At 43.1% G+C, this 16712-nt stretch overlaps 1 protein-coding gene across 1 annotated transcript in view; it reads right to left on the bottom strand.

Annotated features, from left to right (window-relative positions):
• The window catches only part of dab1a (DAB adaptor protein 1a), a 721091-nt gene that overhangs the window by 16330 nt on the left and 688049 nt on the right, over nucleotides 1-16712 (bottom strand). The window lies entirely within an intron of this gene.

Here is a 16712-nt window from a genome sequence, read left to right as displayed (position 1 = left end):
TAGCAGAGATAGAAGCTTTGCTGACTGGCAAGGGGCAAAGAGTCAGAATAAGGGGAACCTACTTTGGTTGGCTGACAGTGATTAATGGTGTTCCGCAGGGTTCAGAATTGGGTCCCTTCTTTTCACATTATGCTGCATGCCAATGATTGGGATGAAGGAATTGATGGCTTTGTGGCCAGGTTTGCGGATGATACAAAGGTGAGTGGAGGGGCAGTTAGTGTTGAGAAAGCAGGGAGTCTGCTGAAGGACTTGGACAGATTGGGAAAATGGGCAAAGAAGTGGCAAATGGAATATAGTGTATGGTCATGCACTTTTGTAGAAGGAATCAAGCATAGACTATTTTCTAAACAGGGAAAAAATTCAAAAATTAGAGCTGCAAAGGGACTTGAGAATCATAGTGCAGGATTCACTTAATGTTAACTTGCAGGTTGAGTCAGTGGTAAGGAAGGCAAAGCAGTGGTAACATTCATTTCAAGAGGACAGGAATATAAGAGTAAGGATGTGATGCTAGGGTTTTGTAAGCCATTCTTCATAATGCACTTGGAGTATTGTGAGCAGTTTTGGGTCCCTTTCTATGAAAAGATGTGTTGGCGTTGGAGAGCGTCCAGAGGAGGCTCGTGAGAATGATTCCAGGAATGAAAGGGTTAATGTATGAAGAGCATTTGATGGTTCCGGGCTTGTACTCACTGGACTTTCAAGTAATGAGGGGGCATATTATATTGAATGGCCTAGAAGGAGTTAACGTGGAAAGCATATTTCTTCTAATGGGGGAGTCTAGGACCTGAAGGCACAGCATCAGAATTGACTCTATGGCGGAGGGACATCCCTTTAGAACAGAGATAAGGAGGGATTTCTGTAGTCACAGTGTGGTGAATCTGTGGAATTTATTATCATGGAAGGCTGTGGAGGCCAAGTAATTGTATATATTTAAAGCTGGGGTTTATAGGTTCTTTGTTAGTCAGGGTGTTAAAGGTTACTGGGAGAAGGTAGGAGAATGGGTTTGAGTGGGGTAATAAATCAGCCATGACTGAATGATCCCATGGTACCAGAAGAAGGCAATAGCATGCCACCTCTGTAGGAAAATTTGCCAAGAACAATCATGGCTATCGAAAGACCATGATCATCCACGTCACACGACATGGCACATAATGAATGATGATCGAATGCCAGAGCACACTCATTGGGTGAGTGGCCTAATTCTTCTCCTATTTCTTATGATCTTACGGTGCTACCCTTGCCAATTCACCTCCTCCCTCATCAGCATTCAGGGACCCAAGCAGTCCTTCCAGGGGAGGCAACACTTCAGCTGTGAGTCTGTCGGGGTCATCTACTGTATCTGGTGCTCCCGGTGTGGCTTCCTCTATATCAGTGAGACCCAGTATAGATCAGGAGAAACACCTTATCTGACAACTTTGCTCCATTTGCAACAAGCAGGATTTTCCAGTGGCCAACCACTTTAATCCCACTGGCCATTCCCGTTCTGTTGTGTTTGTCCACGGACTCCTCTACTGCCACAATGAGGCCACTTTCAGTGTGGAGAAGCAAAACCTCATATTCCATCTGGCTGATCTCAAACCTGATTGCTTGAACATTGATTTCTTCCCCTCTCCCTACTCTATTTTTTTATTCCCCATTCGAGCTCACCTCTTACACCTTCTCTTCTGCTCAGCTGCCTAATACCTCCCTCTGCTGTCCCTCCCTCCTTCCCTTTCTCCCATGGTCCACCCTCCTCTCCTTGTAGATTCCTTCTCCTTCATCTCATTAACGTTTCCATCTGTCATCTCCAAGCTTCTCAATTTCTTCCCCCCCCCCCCCTCACCTGCCTTCTGCCTCATCTGGGTTTACCTATTACTTTCTAGCTTATACTCTTACCCCCACCCAACCTTTCCCTCTGACATCTTCCCTTTTTTTTTCCCAGTCGTGGCCCAAAATATTACCTCTTTATTCCTCTCCCTAGAAGCTGCCTGACCTGCTGAGTTAGAGCAACTTTTGGTTGAACCCACTAGGGGAAAGACAATTCGTGTTTTAATGTTGTGTAATGAACCAGATTTGATTAGGGACCTTAAGGTAAAGGAGCCCTCAGGAGTAAGTGATTATATTATGGTTATATTCACCCTGTAGTTTGAGAGGGAGAAGATAGGGCCAGGTGTATTGGTATTACAATGGAGTAAAAGGAATTACAGAGGTATGAGAGAGGAGCTGGACAAAGTTGATTGGAAGGGGGAAAAAGCATGGATGACAGCAGAACAGCAATGGCTGGAGTTTCTGGGGTCAATTCAGAAGGTGCAGAAGAGATACATCCCACAGATGAAGAAGTATTCTAAAGGGAGGATGAGGCAACCATGGCTGACAAAGTAAATGAAAGGCAACATTAAAGCAAAAGGGAGGGCACATAATGTAGCAAAAATTATTGGGAAATTAGAAGGTTGGAAAGCTTTTAAAAACCAATAGATGGCAACTAAAAAAAACTATAACATGAGAAAAGATGAAATATGAAGGTAAGCTAGCCCATGATATCAATGAGAATATCAGAAGTTTTTTTCAGATATATAAAGAATAAAAGAGAGGCAAAACTGAGTATTGGACTGTTGAAAAATGATGCGGGAGACATAGTGATGGAGAACAAAAAAAATGGTGGACAAACTTATTAAGTACTTTGCTTCAGTCTTCATTGTGGAAGACACTAGCAATATGCCAGAAATTCAAGAATGTCAGAAGGAAGAAGTGGGTGTAGTTGCTATTACTGAGGAGAAGCTGCTTGGGAGGTTGAAAACTCTGAAAGTAGTTAAGTCACCTGGACCAGAAGGATTACACTCCAGGGTTTTGAAAGAAGTAGCTGAAGAGATTGTTGGAGGCATTAGAAATGATCTTTCAAGAAGTACTGAATACAGGAATGGTTTTGGAGGACTGGAATTGTCACCCAACTCTTAGGCTACATCCACACTAGACCGGATAATATTCAAAATGCCGGTTTTGTGTAAAAACGATAGGCGTCCACACTATGCGTTTTTAAAAAAAATCTCTGTCCACATTGAAACGGAGATTTCAGTGAATCTCCTCCTACTGGCCATGTGCAGGACACATCTACTGAAAACAAGTGACATGTTTGGTGTTGAAGCTTGCTGATAAGACGGTGTGTGTTTGTTCAGTTACAAACTAGAAAAACTTAAATGACAGACAGCCATTGCCTCTCATGCAGGAGGACTTAAAAGTAAGGAAAAAACAAATACTGGAGCGTATGGAGGCAACCGACAGGGAGTTCACGGACAGTATGACCCAGCTGACGACAAACATTGAAAAACTGACTAACTCTGTTGCATTAATAAAGCACCTTGTTAAATTTGTAAAACATGTCTGCATCAGTGTTATCTTGTATTTCCATACAATGTTACATTAGGCTGTTACACATCTATTGTCAGAGAAGTACTTGCATAAATAGGTAAACCACCTTCATACGAGCAAGGACAGAAAACAGGGCAAAGTGAGTACAGTATACTTATTCATTCAGTAAGTTATGGGTCAAAGTATTTGGTGAGTACATTTCTAACTCTTCTGGTTTCAGTCTCGTTGCCATCTGTTCTGAAATTGTTAGGTTGCCTTCAAGAAAACAATGAAATGGCGCGCTGCCGTCTGACAGCATTTTCAGATTTCTCCAGTCACCGCATCCACACTGACCTGCCCGAGCGACGTTTTCAAAAGTACCCACCCTGGAAAGTGTTTCTGAAAAGCCCCGGTTTCGGGGGACGAAAACGCTGTTTCAGTGTGGATGGAGGGTAAAAACGAAGAGAAAAAGCTTTGGCTACGGATTTATCCGGCTTAGTGTGGATGTAGCCTTAAAGAAGGGGGGGGGTGGTGGAGTCAGAAGAAGGAAAATTATAGGCCAGTTAGCCTGATTTCAGTGGTTCAGAAAATGTTGGAGTCTATTACTAAGGAAGAGGCTTTGGGGTACTTGTAGGCTAATGTTCTTGAGGGGAAATCTTGCCTGACAAATCTGTTGGAATTTTTTGAGGAAATAGCAGACAAGGTAGAGAAAGGAGAGTCAGTGGATGTTGTTTACTTGGGTATTCAGATTGCTTTTGATAAGGTGCAGCACATGAGACTGTGTAATAAGGTAAGAGCCCATGGTATTATAGGAAAGATACTAGCAGAGATAGAAGCTTTGCTGACTGGCAAGGGGCAAAGAGTCAGAATAAGGGGAACCTACTTTGGTTGGCTGACAGTGATTAATGGTGTTCCGCAGGGTTCAGAATTGGGTCCCTTCTTTTCACATTATGCTGCATGCCAATGATTGGGATGAAGGAATTGATGGCTTTGTGGCCAGGTTTGCGGATGATACAAAGGTGAGTGGAGGGGCAGTTAGTGTTGAGAAAGCAGGGAGTCTGCTGAAGGACTTGGACAGATTGGGAAAATGGGCAAAGAAGTGGCAAATGGAATATAGTGTATGGTCATGCACTTTTGTAGAAGGAATCAAGCATAGACTATTTTCTAAACAGGGAAAAAATTCAAAAATTAGAGCTGCAAAGGGACTTGAGAATCATAGTGCAGGATTCACTTAATGTTAACTTGCAGGTTGAGTCAGTGGTAAGGAAGGCAAAGCAGTGGTAACATTCATTTCAAGAGGACAGGAATATAAGAGTAAGGATGTGATGCTAGGGTTTTGTAAGCCATTCTTCATAATGCACTTGGAGTATTGTGAGCAGTTTTGGGTCCCTTTCTATGAAAAGATGTGTTGGCGTTGGAGAGCGTCCAGAGGAGGCTCGTGAGAATGATTCCAGGAATGAAAGGGTTAATGTATGAAGAGCATTTGATGGTTCCGGGCTTGTACTCACTGGACTTTCAAGTAATGAGGGGGCATATTATATTGAATGGCCTAGAAGGAGTTAACGTGGAAAGCATATTTCTTCTAATGGGGGAGTCTAGGACCTGAAGGCACAGCATCAGAATTGACTCTATGGCGGAGGGACATCCCTTTAGAACAGAGATAAGGAGGGATTTCTGTAGTCACAGTGTGGTGAATCTGTGGAATTTATTATCATGGAAGGCTGTGGAGGCCAAGTAATTGTATATATTTAAAGCTGGGGTTTATAGGTTCTTTGTTAGTCAGGGTGTTAAAGGTTACTGGGAGAAGGTAGGAGAATGGGTTTGAGTGGGGTAATAAATCAGCCATGACTGAATGATCCCATGGTACCAGAAGAAGGCAATAGCATGCCACCTCTGTAGGAAAATTTGCCAAGAACAATCATGGCTATCGAAAGACCATGATCACCCACGTCACACGACATGGCACATAATGAATGATGATCGAATGCCAGAGCACACTCATTGGGTGAGTGGCCTAATTCTTCTCCTATTTCTTATGATCTTACGGTGCTACCCTTGCCAATTCACCTCCTCCCTCATCAGCATTCAGGGACCCAAGCAGTCCTTCCAGGGGAGGCAACACTTCAGCTGTGAGTCTGTCGGGGTCATCTACTGTATCTGGTGCTCCCGGTGTGGCTTCCTCTATATCAGTGAGACCCAGTATAGATCAGGAGAAACACCTTATCTGACAACTTTGCTCCATTTGCAACAAGCAGGATTTTCCAGTGGCCAACCACTTTAATCCCACTGGCCATTCCCGTTCTGTTGTGTTTGTCCACGGACTCCTCTACTGCCACAATGAGGCCACTTTCAGTGTGGAGAAGCAAAACCTCATATTCCATCTGGCTGATCTCAAACCTGATTGCTTGAACATTGATTTCTTCCCCTCTCCCTACTCTATTTTTTTATTCCCCATTCGAGCTCACCTCTTACACCTTCTCTTATGCTCAGCTGCCTAATACCTCCCTCTGCTGTCCCTCCCTCCTTCCCTTTCTCCCATGGTCCACCCTCCTCTCCTTGTAGATTCCTTCTCCTTCATCTCATTAACTTTTCCATCTGTCATCTCCAAGCTTCTCAATTTCTTCCCCCCCCCCCCACCTGCCTTCTGCCTCATCTGGGTTTACCTATTACTTTCTAGCTTATACTCTTACCCCCACCCAACCTTTTCCTCTGACATCTTCCCTTTTCTTTTCCCAGTCGTGGCCCAAAATATTACCTCTTTATTCCTCTCCCTAGAAGCTGCCTGACCTGCTGAGTTCCTCCAGTATTTTGTGGGTGTCATTCAGAAAATAGTGTAGCAGCTACGAAGAAAGTATATTGTAGCTAAATAAAAAGGTGCAAGAGCTACGTTGATGAAGATAGGGAGATCAACAATCCATCAATAAAAGGTGAATGGGGAAAGTGTAACAAAAGCAGTAGAAGCTCCTGTCCACTGTGGGTTTTGAATCAGAAATATAGCAACTGCTTATTCTCCCCTTTTCAATTAATTCCTTTGATGTTTCTTCAACCTCTTCAACATACAAGCTCTTAAACCTATGGGTTAGCTCCTCCCGATCAATAAGTTTACCGGCATTGTCTTTTTAATCACTGACTGTTTCCCACAATGTAGATTTTAAACCTTCAATTTAACATACCAGGGGACAAAATAAAGGATATTGAAAGTGGTCTCCACTCAGTAAGCTATAGACTGCTACCTCTGGACAAGTGATGTTACGCCATTCCGTGCATGTGCAAGTTAATCAAACAATCTTAGAGGTATTATGAGTTCTGCAATAATCAATTCTGCATGTAATACGCAGCACAGATAATATTCTTATCTCTGATCCTTGCTCCTCAGTCACAGTAAAATAGTGTGGAGCTAAAAGCAATGTGATTAGCTCCAAAGCAGCTGTGTAATTAATTTTAGATCTGAGGGCAGCACTTGCTTGGTTTGAACAATGGACCTGTTCATTCACCGCAGGGCTCCATTGATAAATATGTCATGATTAGAAATTTTCTATACATCTACCACGTCTTTTGGCACTCATGGGGTGCAAAGGGATACATTTTATCAGCTCCCAGCAGAGTCTCCTAGCAGCAGTGAAGAAAGCTCCTCCTGCTAGCAAGTGAAAACGTGACTCTATCTATATTATTAATACAGCCGAAGTCCATCTTATTAGCTCAAAAGGGAAATTTAAAAGAATGGAAATACATTCTGCCTTGGCAAAATATATATCCATACATACATAAGATTGGCTGCAGTCAATTTGAAATTTACCATTTTATTAATGCTGTAATTAATGGACATCCTGTATGCGTCACCAATGTTCAGGAAAAAAATGGAAAAATAAACACTCATAAATGTGACTTCCATCATGGTTTAATAATATCTATGAAACTGAATTTCAGCCTCCTTTGGTGTGGCAAACCTGCTTTTCTAAACAGTATGAAGGCCTAATAGGACCCTCTCAAAAAAAAGAACACTAAATTGACATTAGAAAGCCGCGGTAGGTTTAACCTAAAAACATGCACTCCGACTTGACCTAATTGGTTCCCACCAATCGGGCCAAACACAATTGAAGGCTTCTAACTAGTTGCTACACTTCAAATAAGGGCATGAGCCTTGAAGGCACCGTCTTCATGGCTGCTAGACAGCAGCAACACAAATTGTTGTGCCGTGAGGAGACAGTAGCTGCAGGGTAGAGACAGTCCACACTCACGTTTACTCGAAGCGACAATGTAAGCATACATCAGAGTGGCAAGTGTCCCAAGGCGGACTCACCAGAGAGGCAAATGTCCCAAGAGGGACACAGTGTGCCAAGGAATCTTGGAAATCAGTCTGGGTCACCATTCAAAGAGTCAAGCAGGGGAAGATTTTAGCTCTCTTCACCAGGTATAAGAATGCCAATTTATTTGAGCAACATGGAAATAACTGGGGATTTAATGCACTGTGATAGCAACAATATAAATAGAATGTGGATATCAAAAAACAAAAATAAACTGCAAATGCTAGAAATCTGAAATAAAAATAAAAATTACCAGAAGCCCTCAACAGGGAAGGCAGAATAAATGGAAACACAAAACTAAATAATATTCTAGATTGAGGACTTTTCATCATACATAGAAACCAATTTGCCCAAATGCACATGGATGTGTCTAATCTAATTCCGATTGGTGTGGTTTCGTGTAGTTAGTGTTGCTTGTATGATCTATTTTATGTTAATTCAATTGATGTAAGATTCACACATAGAAATGGGCAATAATTCATCTAATCTCAGCTGTTGTATTTTAATTCCAGGTTATTACTGAACCTATTGGGAGTTTCTTTATTTTTAGAAAGCATACTTATGAAAGGTGAAATTTAGACATAATTTGGTAAGATTTAACTGTATGGTAAAATGTGCTTCGAAGCTACAAATTGATAACATGTAAAACATTAACAACAATATTGAAAGAATGCATTATTTCATATAGTTTAGGATAACTGCAGTACATTCCCTCTGGAATCAGATAATGATTCGTTTGACCCTTTTTCTATATAAAGATTAAGATTAGAGATTAATTTATTGGCTTCTGGGACATGTTGTGCCCACTTAAGCAAAATAGGAAGTCCTGCAGATAAAATGAAAAGGGATAATCATTTCATTTACCTAAAGAATTTTTAAAGCAGATTTTAGCATTTCCTTTAAATAGGATCCTAGGTTAGAAGTGTGTTGTGCAAATGGTGCCTGTTAAGTTTTATATGGATTCTGGATCTGGTAGAAATTGATCCCTTCTTGATTGTATTGGAGATGCTAGTACAATTGGGGAAAACCCTATAAAAATCTATTATGGCTACATCTGTGAATATTATAATATAACAGAAGCAGGATGCAAAGTGTCACACACAAAATGCTGGCGGAACTCAGCAGGCCAGGCAGCATCCATGGAAAAGATTAAACGGTGGACATTTCAGGCTGAGACCCTACTTCAGGACTGAGAAGGAAGGGGGAAAATGCCAGAACAAATGTATTTCTTGGATCAACACTAGATGCCAGGACAGATGAGGGTCTTTAGCATCAAGCATCAAGAGGGCCGTGTAATCAAAGATAAGATGTTGGAAAACACTTTCTGTTCGGGATGGAGAAATGAGGAGAATTAAGTTGTTTGCCAGGTTAAAAAAAGTTTGCCTTATCTCTTAGAGCATTGGTGTTCAACAAGCTGCCAGCAGAAGTGGTAGATGTGAGTTCAGTTGTAACATTTAAGAGAAATGTTGATAGGTACATGGTTGAGAAGTGCATTGAGGGTGGGGGGGGGGGAAAGATATGATCTTTATGCAGGTAGATGGGACTAAGCAGAAGACCAGACTAGATGTGCTGAAGGGTTTCTGTGCTGTAGTGCTTGATAACTCTATGAGAGTATATATCCAGCAAAATTTATTTGCTCTCCTCCATAACCCTTGCTGAGCCAAGTACTGCAGTTTAAATTGTTGTCCTAGTATGAATTAGTATAAAATGGGCTTAACTCCTGAATTTCTGTCGAGAAGAGTGATGGTGAGAGGCAGTTAGAGGTTTCCCCAGATCCATTAAGAGGCAGGTTTTGGATGTGTTAGCAGGTGTAATGATTGTTAAATCTCAAAAGCCTAATGAGATTTATTTCAGGCTGCCATGAAAGGCATGGGAGGGATTGTTAAGGTTGTGAAAGTGATTTTAAAATCCTTGTTGGCTACAGGTGAAGTGCCTTAATGAGTAAAGGACAGAAGTTATGATAGCTTTATTCCAGAAGTGCAATAAGGGATAAACCAGGTAATTACAAGCCCATGCCACAAACAATAGAATCGGAGTATTCACATTCAGATTGTCGTATACAGTACATTAACAATCTGGTTATGAATGTAGGAGGCATGGTCAATGAGTTTACAAATGACATGGAAATTAGAGTTCTAATTGATAATGAGTCTTCAGGACAATTATGATGATTTGGTAAGATAAGCAGAGCAATAGCAGATGGAGTTTAATCAATTCATAATTTATTGTTAATAGATAATATAAATGTACTCGACATTTTTCACAGGTTTGTGACATCTAGATTGAGAGGGCAGAGGTTTAGGGTGAGAGGGGAAGAACATGAGGGACATCCTTTTTAGCCAGAGGGTGGTCTACATTTGGAATAAGCTGCCAGTGGAAGTGGTTGAGGCAGTTACATTAACAACATTTTAAAGACACTTAAAGAAGAACATAGATAGGAAAGGTTTAGAGGGATATGTGTCAATTATGGGCAAATGGTACCAGCTTAGATGTCATCTTTGGCTTGGACAAGTTGGCCTGAAGGGTTCTATAACTTTACAACTCTATGACTCCAATCCTGATGAATGTGAGGTCTTGCATTTTTGGAGGACTAATAAGGTAACCGCTTAAACAATGAATAGCAGAGTCCAATCAGATTGTCGAGTGTAGGCACAGCATCGAGAAATGTAGGGACCTTGGATTCCTGATGGCGGTAGCACAGGTGAAGATGTCATAAGGAAGAACTGTCTTTTTTAGGGGGACATAACAGAGCAGGAAGGAACTGGTAGAAAGTTGGGACACTATGGACATTTCTGGTGTCACACCACAGAAAGCATGATTAGAGAGGTGCTAAGGAGATTTATTAGGATGTTGCTGAGATGGAATGATTCACATGTGAGAGACTGAAGAGGCTGAGTTTGATTTCTTTGGAGCAGCATAGGTTGAAGCAAGGCCTAACAAAGATGCACAAAATTATGAGGGGCTTGAATACAGCAAGGCACCAATGCCGAAAAGGGCATAGATTCAAAATAATGGATAAGAGGAGAACCTGATGAAAATTATTATGAAGAGCACTTGAACCACCAAGACACAGAAGGTACTGGAAAATAGGACAAGTACAGGTGTCAGGAAATAGAGAGGAGGCTTGCCACAAAAGCAGAGCATTGGAGACAATTTAGCAGTAAATGACATTTTACTAATAAACTGCAAAATTACAAACACCAGCAGGCCACAAAACAAGTGAGAAGTCAAATACTTAGCATGAAAAGGCAACTGAAGATTAGGAGCAATCGCATGTGGCTGGCTAGTTCGATGGACTGTGGATATGTGCTGTGTTTAAATAGGCTGCTGGTGATGAACTGGAAACGAGTGGCAGGTGGCATGTTAGTTAGGTAGAGACTGGGAGGTACCTACCTGTGCAGGCCTGATAGGACCAGCCTCCCTTCCTACGACTGGTACCTGATGACCCAGGACAATCCAGGTAGGTCCAGCGGAACTCTAAATAGAGATGGTTTCAATTGGACAGGAAGGTGACCCCTCTTCTGGGCCGTACCCTTCCCAACTGAATGGATACCACACACCCTAGCCATGATGATGTAAATCCATCAACTGGCAAACCGTGTGCACTGGGCCACCCTTTACCATCCGAGGTTCTGGAGGTGCAGCTCAGGTGAGTTGAGTGGTGCATGGACAACAGGCTTGATGCAGGACTTGCGGAAGGGAGGTGTGATCCTGAGGGATGGTGGCAACTGGAGATGTTAAGTGACTGGATTGATGCAATGGGTAATCTTGAATGAACCAATGTACTGGGGTGAGAGTTTGTGGGAGTATCTGTAAAGGGGCAGATCTAGGGTGGGCAGCTAAACATGAACTCCAGGTTAGATTACTCTGGCCGGGAGACACCGTGGTTGGCCTGGTGGCAATAGGAACATCTGGCAGCTAGAGCGGTCATCTGTGTCCTCTTCCAAGCATTGTTGTAGTGGCAAACGAGGGCCCTGGTAGACAGGATCACCACCATTTTCTCCTCCATGAGGAACATTGGGAGATGGTAGCCATGAAGCACTTCAAACGGTGATATCTGTGGCAGAGGAGGTGTGTAGATTGTGGGAAGTTCAGCTCAGAGCAGATGCTTCTACCATGTGGCAGGGTTAGAGGCAGCGAAGCAGTGCAAAAACTTCTCAATCTGCTGATTGGCTCTTTCTGACTGACCATTGGTTTGCAAATGATAGCTAGAGGACAAACTCACTGAGGTGCACAGGAGGTAGCGGAAAGCTCACCAAAAGTGGGTGACAAGTTGTGGGCCCCATTCCGACACAATGTCCCAAGGGAAACTATGGAAGCAAACTACAGGTTAGAGAACCAGGTCCACCATCTCAACTTCTGATGGAAGTTTGGGGAGGATGATGAAATAGGTCACCTTGGAGAACCAGTCCACCACTGTCATGATCATCATGGCCCCATTGGAAGGTGACAAACCTGTGAAGAAATCCGTGATGTGGGACCACTGGTACTGAGGGACTGCAGAAGCCCAGAGGGCCACTGATTGGAGGAACAGGACAGGGTAGATTGGGGGCAGATAGTGACAAACTGACACACTCCTGTGAAGATAGTGGGCCACCAGAAAATCCGGAGTTTGTCTTGTACCTGGTTGTACTTGGAGTGCCTCAGAGCGCACGGCTATTTGGTTGTCAGGTGTGTGGGCAGGAACAGGATTGTACTGTTGGGCCTGGCGGATCTGATTCTCAAGGTCCCAGATGATCAGGGTAAAAATCTGCGAGGATGGTATGATGGTCTGAGGGTCGGTCTGAATTTCATCTGGGTCAAACTGCCTGCCTTGGTAAACTTGGTTACGTTCATTTCCATGGATTTATGGAGTAATATCAACTGAAGTTGCTGGCAGGTGGTCGAGCAGATGGGTCTCCTCTTCAGCAGTGCACTGGATGACCAGGTAGTGAGGGTCATGAGCGGAGAGCCAGGGATAACCAAAGATGAAAGGAGTATTGGGTGAGTTGATAAGGCTGAACAGGATGAACTCACAGTGCTCTCCGTTGCTCATGCGCACAGGCTGTGTACACGTTCTGAACATCCCAGACCTTAAGGGACACCCATCAACAGCTGTGATGCAGAAGGGGTGATCAATAGGCTCAGTAGGGAGTCCAAGCTGCACACATACAGATAGAATCTGGTCCAGAAAGTTGCCTGTTGTGCCAGAATCCATCAGAGCCTCCTGTGTGCATTGAGCCATTGGGGTGTGGAGGAGGACAGAGAGAGTGAGTCAGGCTGTGGTGTTGGAAAGAGGGGCCGGGGAGAGCTTACAAATAGAAGGCCAGTTGTCTCTACCTCATGGTGCTGTTTTCGGGATGCAGTGGACATTTTGTTCATAGCTGATTAGCTGCTCCACTGTAAGCACACACATTGCTTCACCACAAACCCTCATGCTCTTGGGGGAGTTAAGGGAGGTCTCCCAAAGTGCAAGGGTTCTGGAGCCTGAAAGTGGCTCGGGGAACTAGTGCTCTACCTAGTGATGTGGAGGGTCATTCCAGAAGGCATTTGTCAATATGCAGAGCCAGAGTGATGAGGCTTTTGAGGTCGGTTTGGCATCTCATAGGTAGGCTGCTCATCTCCCAAGGCCTCCAAGAGGCCTAGCAGCGCGTCCACATTCTAGCCACACTCCACCACGTAGTTCTAGAATTCCATGGTGTACTTCAGCACCGAGCAAGAGCCTTGATGCAGGCAAAATATCCGATCTGCTGTCTCCCCTCCACTTCCCCGTGGCACTGCCCCAGGTCAGAGCTCACAAAACCAAGGAGAGAGAAGATGAAGGCACTCCAATCTTGGTCTGCAGAATACAGAGATGGCTGGAGCTTGAAGTGTGAGTCAAAACGGGACAGGAAAGGGATCCATCAAAGCTTTCTGGCGCCAGAGTCTGGGGCTCTGAGGGAGGAGGCTGACTGGCAAGGAATTGCTGTAATGAGACAACGAGTTGGTTGAGAGAGGCGAGCAGATGGTCAGTGGTTTCCTGCTGCTTCTGGATCATGTACTCAGATCCCCAGATAACTTCCTTTCGGTGAGCAGACTGTTGGGCCAACTGCTGGTTCACTCATCCTGTCAGGAAATGTGGAGGAGGCTCGGCCCAAAGGGACAGCTGCTGAGACGATTTAGCAGTACACGACACTTCACTAATAAACTGCAAACAACAAGGTATGACCTGCCAGAAAACAAGGGAAAACACTCAGCACAACTGGCAATGAGGTCACTGAAGGTTAGGAGCATCTGGTAGAGGCTGGCCCATTCAATGAGTGAACAGGGATTGCGGATGAGAGCTGGGCTTAAATAGGCTGCAGGAGATGAGTTGGAAATGAGTGGCAGGTGACTCCTGTTAGCTGGGTCGAGACTGGAGGTGTGCAGGACTGACAACAAGTAGGTACTTGAATCGACTTGATGGACCAAATGGCCTGTTTCTGTGCTGTACCATGAGGCTTTTCACGATCTGCTGAGGGCTGGATCAGTTGTGTTCCAGTCTGGAGACCAGGCAAAATACAGGAACTCCATGTACGATCTCCAAAAAGCCACCTTACATGCAAAGTGGCAATTCCAACCTGAATTTGAATCATGAAGGATGCTCGACAACTATGGCAAGGCTTGAATGCTATCGCCTCTTACAAAGTGAAACCAAGCGACATAGGTGACAAGGTTCACCTCTCTGATGAGCTCAATGCCTTTTATGCTTACCTTAATCATCAAAACATGGAGCATGTTCACAAACTCCCACAGGGCCCAATGACCCTGTGATTTCATTCTCCAAGGTCAATATGAAAGCACTTTTCTGGAGGGTGAACCCACTGAAAGCATCCAGCCCATGTGGGGTACCTGACTAAGTACTAAAGACCTGTGCTGACAAACTGGCTGGAGTGTTCACCGATATCATTAAACTCTTGCTTCAGCAGTCTGAGGTACCCATCTGCTTCAAGCAGGCTTCAGTTATACTGGTGCCTAAGAAGAACATGGTAACCTGCCTTAATGACTACCACCCAATAGCACTTACACCCACTGTCATGAGGGACTGATGAGGAAACATATCGACTCCTGCCTGAGAAGTGACTTGGATCCGCTCCATATTGCCTACCATCACAACAGGTCAACAGCAGATACCATTTCATTGGCTCTTCTCTCAGCCCTGATGTTCTTCATTGACTAAAGATCAGCATTTAATACTAATATTGCCTCAAAACTAATCAATAAGATTCAAGACCTTGGCTTTAATAACTCCTTGTGCAACTGGATCCTCAATTTCATCACTTGCAGATCCCAGTCAGTTCAGCTTGGCAACAACATTACTTTCACATTCACCGTCAACACAGATGCACCATAAGACCATAAGATATCGGAGCGGAATTAGGCCATGTGGCCCATCGAGTCTGCTCCGCTATGCATCACAGTTGTTGGCTGAATCAAAGGTCGTAAATAATCAGCATATAGAAGGAAATATGAAAATCTAGCTGAGTGGTGCCACAACAATAACATCCTATTCAATGGCAGCAAGATCTAGGAGCTGATTATTGAATTCAGGAGGAGGAAATCAGAGTTTCATGAGCCAGTCCTCATTAGGAGATCAGAGGTGAAAGGGGTCAGCAACTTTAAATTCCTCAGAGGATTTGTGCTGGGTCCAGCATGTAAATGTCATTACGAAGAAAGCATGGCAATGCCTATACTTTCTTAGAGGTTTATGGCATGTCATCTGAAACTTTGACAAACGTCTATACATTGACTGAAATGGAAACACCGAGAACTCGTATGGAAACACCAAGACCCTTGAATAGAAAAGCCTACGCAAAGTAATGGATACAGCCCAGACCTTCACAAGTAAAGCCCTTGCTACCATTGAGCACAGCTATATGGTGTGCTGTTGTAGGAAAGCAAAATCCATCATCGAGAGCTGCCATCATCCAGACAATGCTCTCTTCTCACTGCTGCCATGAGGAAGAAGGTACAGGAGCTTCAGAACCCACATCACCTGGTTCACGGACAGTTATTAACCCTCAACCATCAGGCTATTGGACTAGAGGGGTAACTTCATTCAACTTCACTTGCTCCATCACTGAACTGTTCCCACAATCTATGGACTCACTTTCAAGTATTCTTCACCTCATGCTCTCAATTTTTTTGTTTGTTACTTGTTTAGTTATTTATTTATTATTTCTTTCTTTTTGCATTTACAGTTTGCTGTCTTTGCACATTGGTTGTTTATCCGTCCTGCTAGATGCTTTTTTCATTGATTCTATAGTGTTTCTAGTAATTATTGTGAATGCCCACAAGAAAATGGATCTAATGGATGGATATGGTGACATATTTGTATTTCAGAATAAATTTACTTTGAACTTTTAAATTTTGAATTTCAGGATAAGGACTTTTATTTTAGAAAGTATTTTCAAAATCTAAAATTTAATTGGCATTGAATAACTATACAGTTTCACTGAGCACTTTCTGACCAAGACATTCATCACTCACCCATTATCACTTTCCCTGTTGCAGGGGAAGTAGTACCCTTCTCCAGCTAGATTTTACTATATTCAACTTATATCTGTGTATGTTTACAAACATTTTGAGGAAATGACTCGAATGTGACGGGCTGTGTTTGTCATTATTAATTATCCTTCCATTAGATTTTTGTTAAGGACAGTACTTATTTCTTTAACACTCTTAAATTGGTTGGATTGCTGGACGGATTTAAGAGGGTAGCAAATAATCAAAAGCATTGTGTTAGTTTGAAGTCACAACTAAACCAAACTGGCTAAGGAAAGTAGATTTCTTTTCTTGAAGGATGAAAGTGAACCAAGTTGGATATTGTATTCACTCTGTTGGCCACAAACACTCAAACTAGCCTTGTTACTTTCAAGTTATTTGGTTAAGTGAACTTAAATTCCATAACTACAGTAGTGAACACCAACCAATTCAGGAACAGCTTTTTATGTATAACTATGAGGTTCTTGAACTAACCTGCACAGCCTCATTCTACTTCAATAAGGGAGCACTACAGACCCCCTCTTACACTACCATTGACTTGATTCTAATTGCGCTTTTGCATTGAAGTCTTGTTTTACACGGTCT

Source organism: Hemitrygon akajei, chromosome 12 (assembly GCF_048418815.1).
Source record: "Hemitrygon akajei chromosome 12, sHemAka1.3, whole genome shotgun sequence".
Classification (NCBI taxonomy): domain Eukaryota; kingdom Metazoa; phylum Chordata; class Chondrichthyes; order Myliobatiformes; family Dasyatidae; genus Hemitrygon; species Hemitrygon akajei.
The sequence above is the reverse complement of the archived record's forward strand: the minus strand, read 5'-3'. Positions and strand labels throughout refer to the sequence as shown.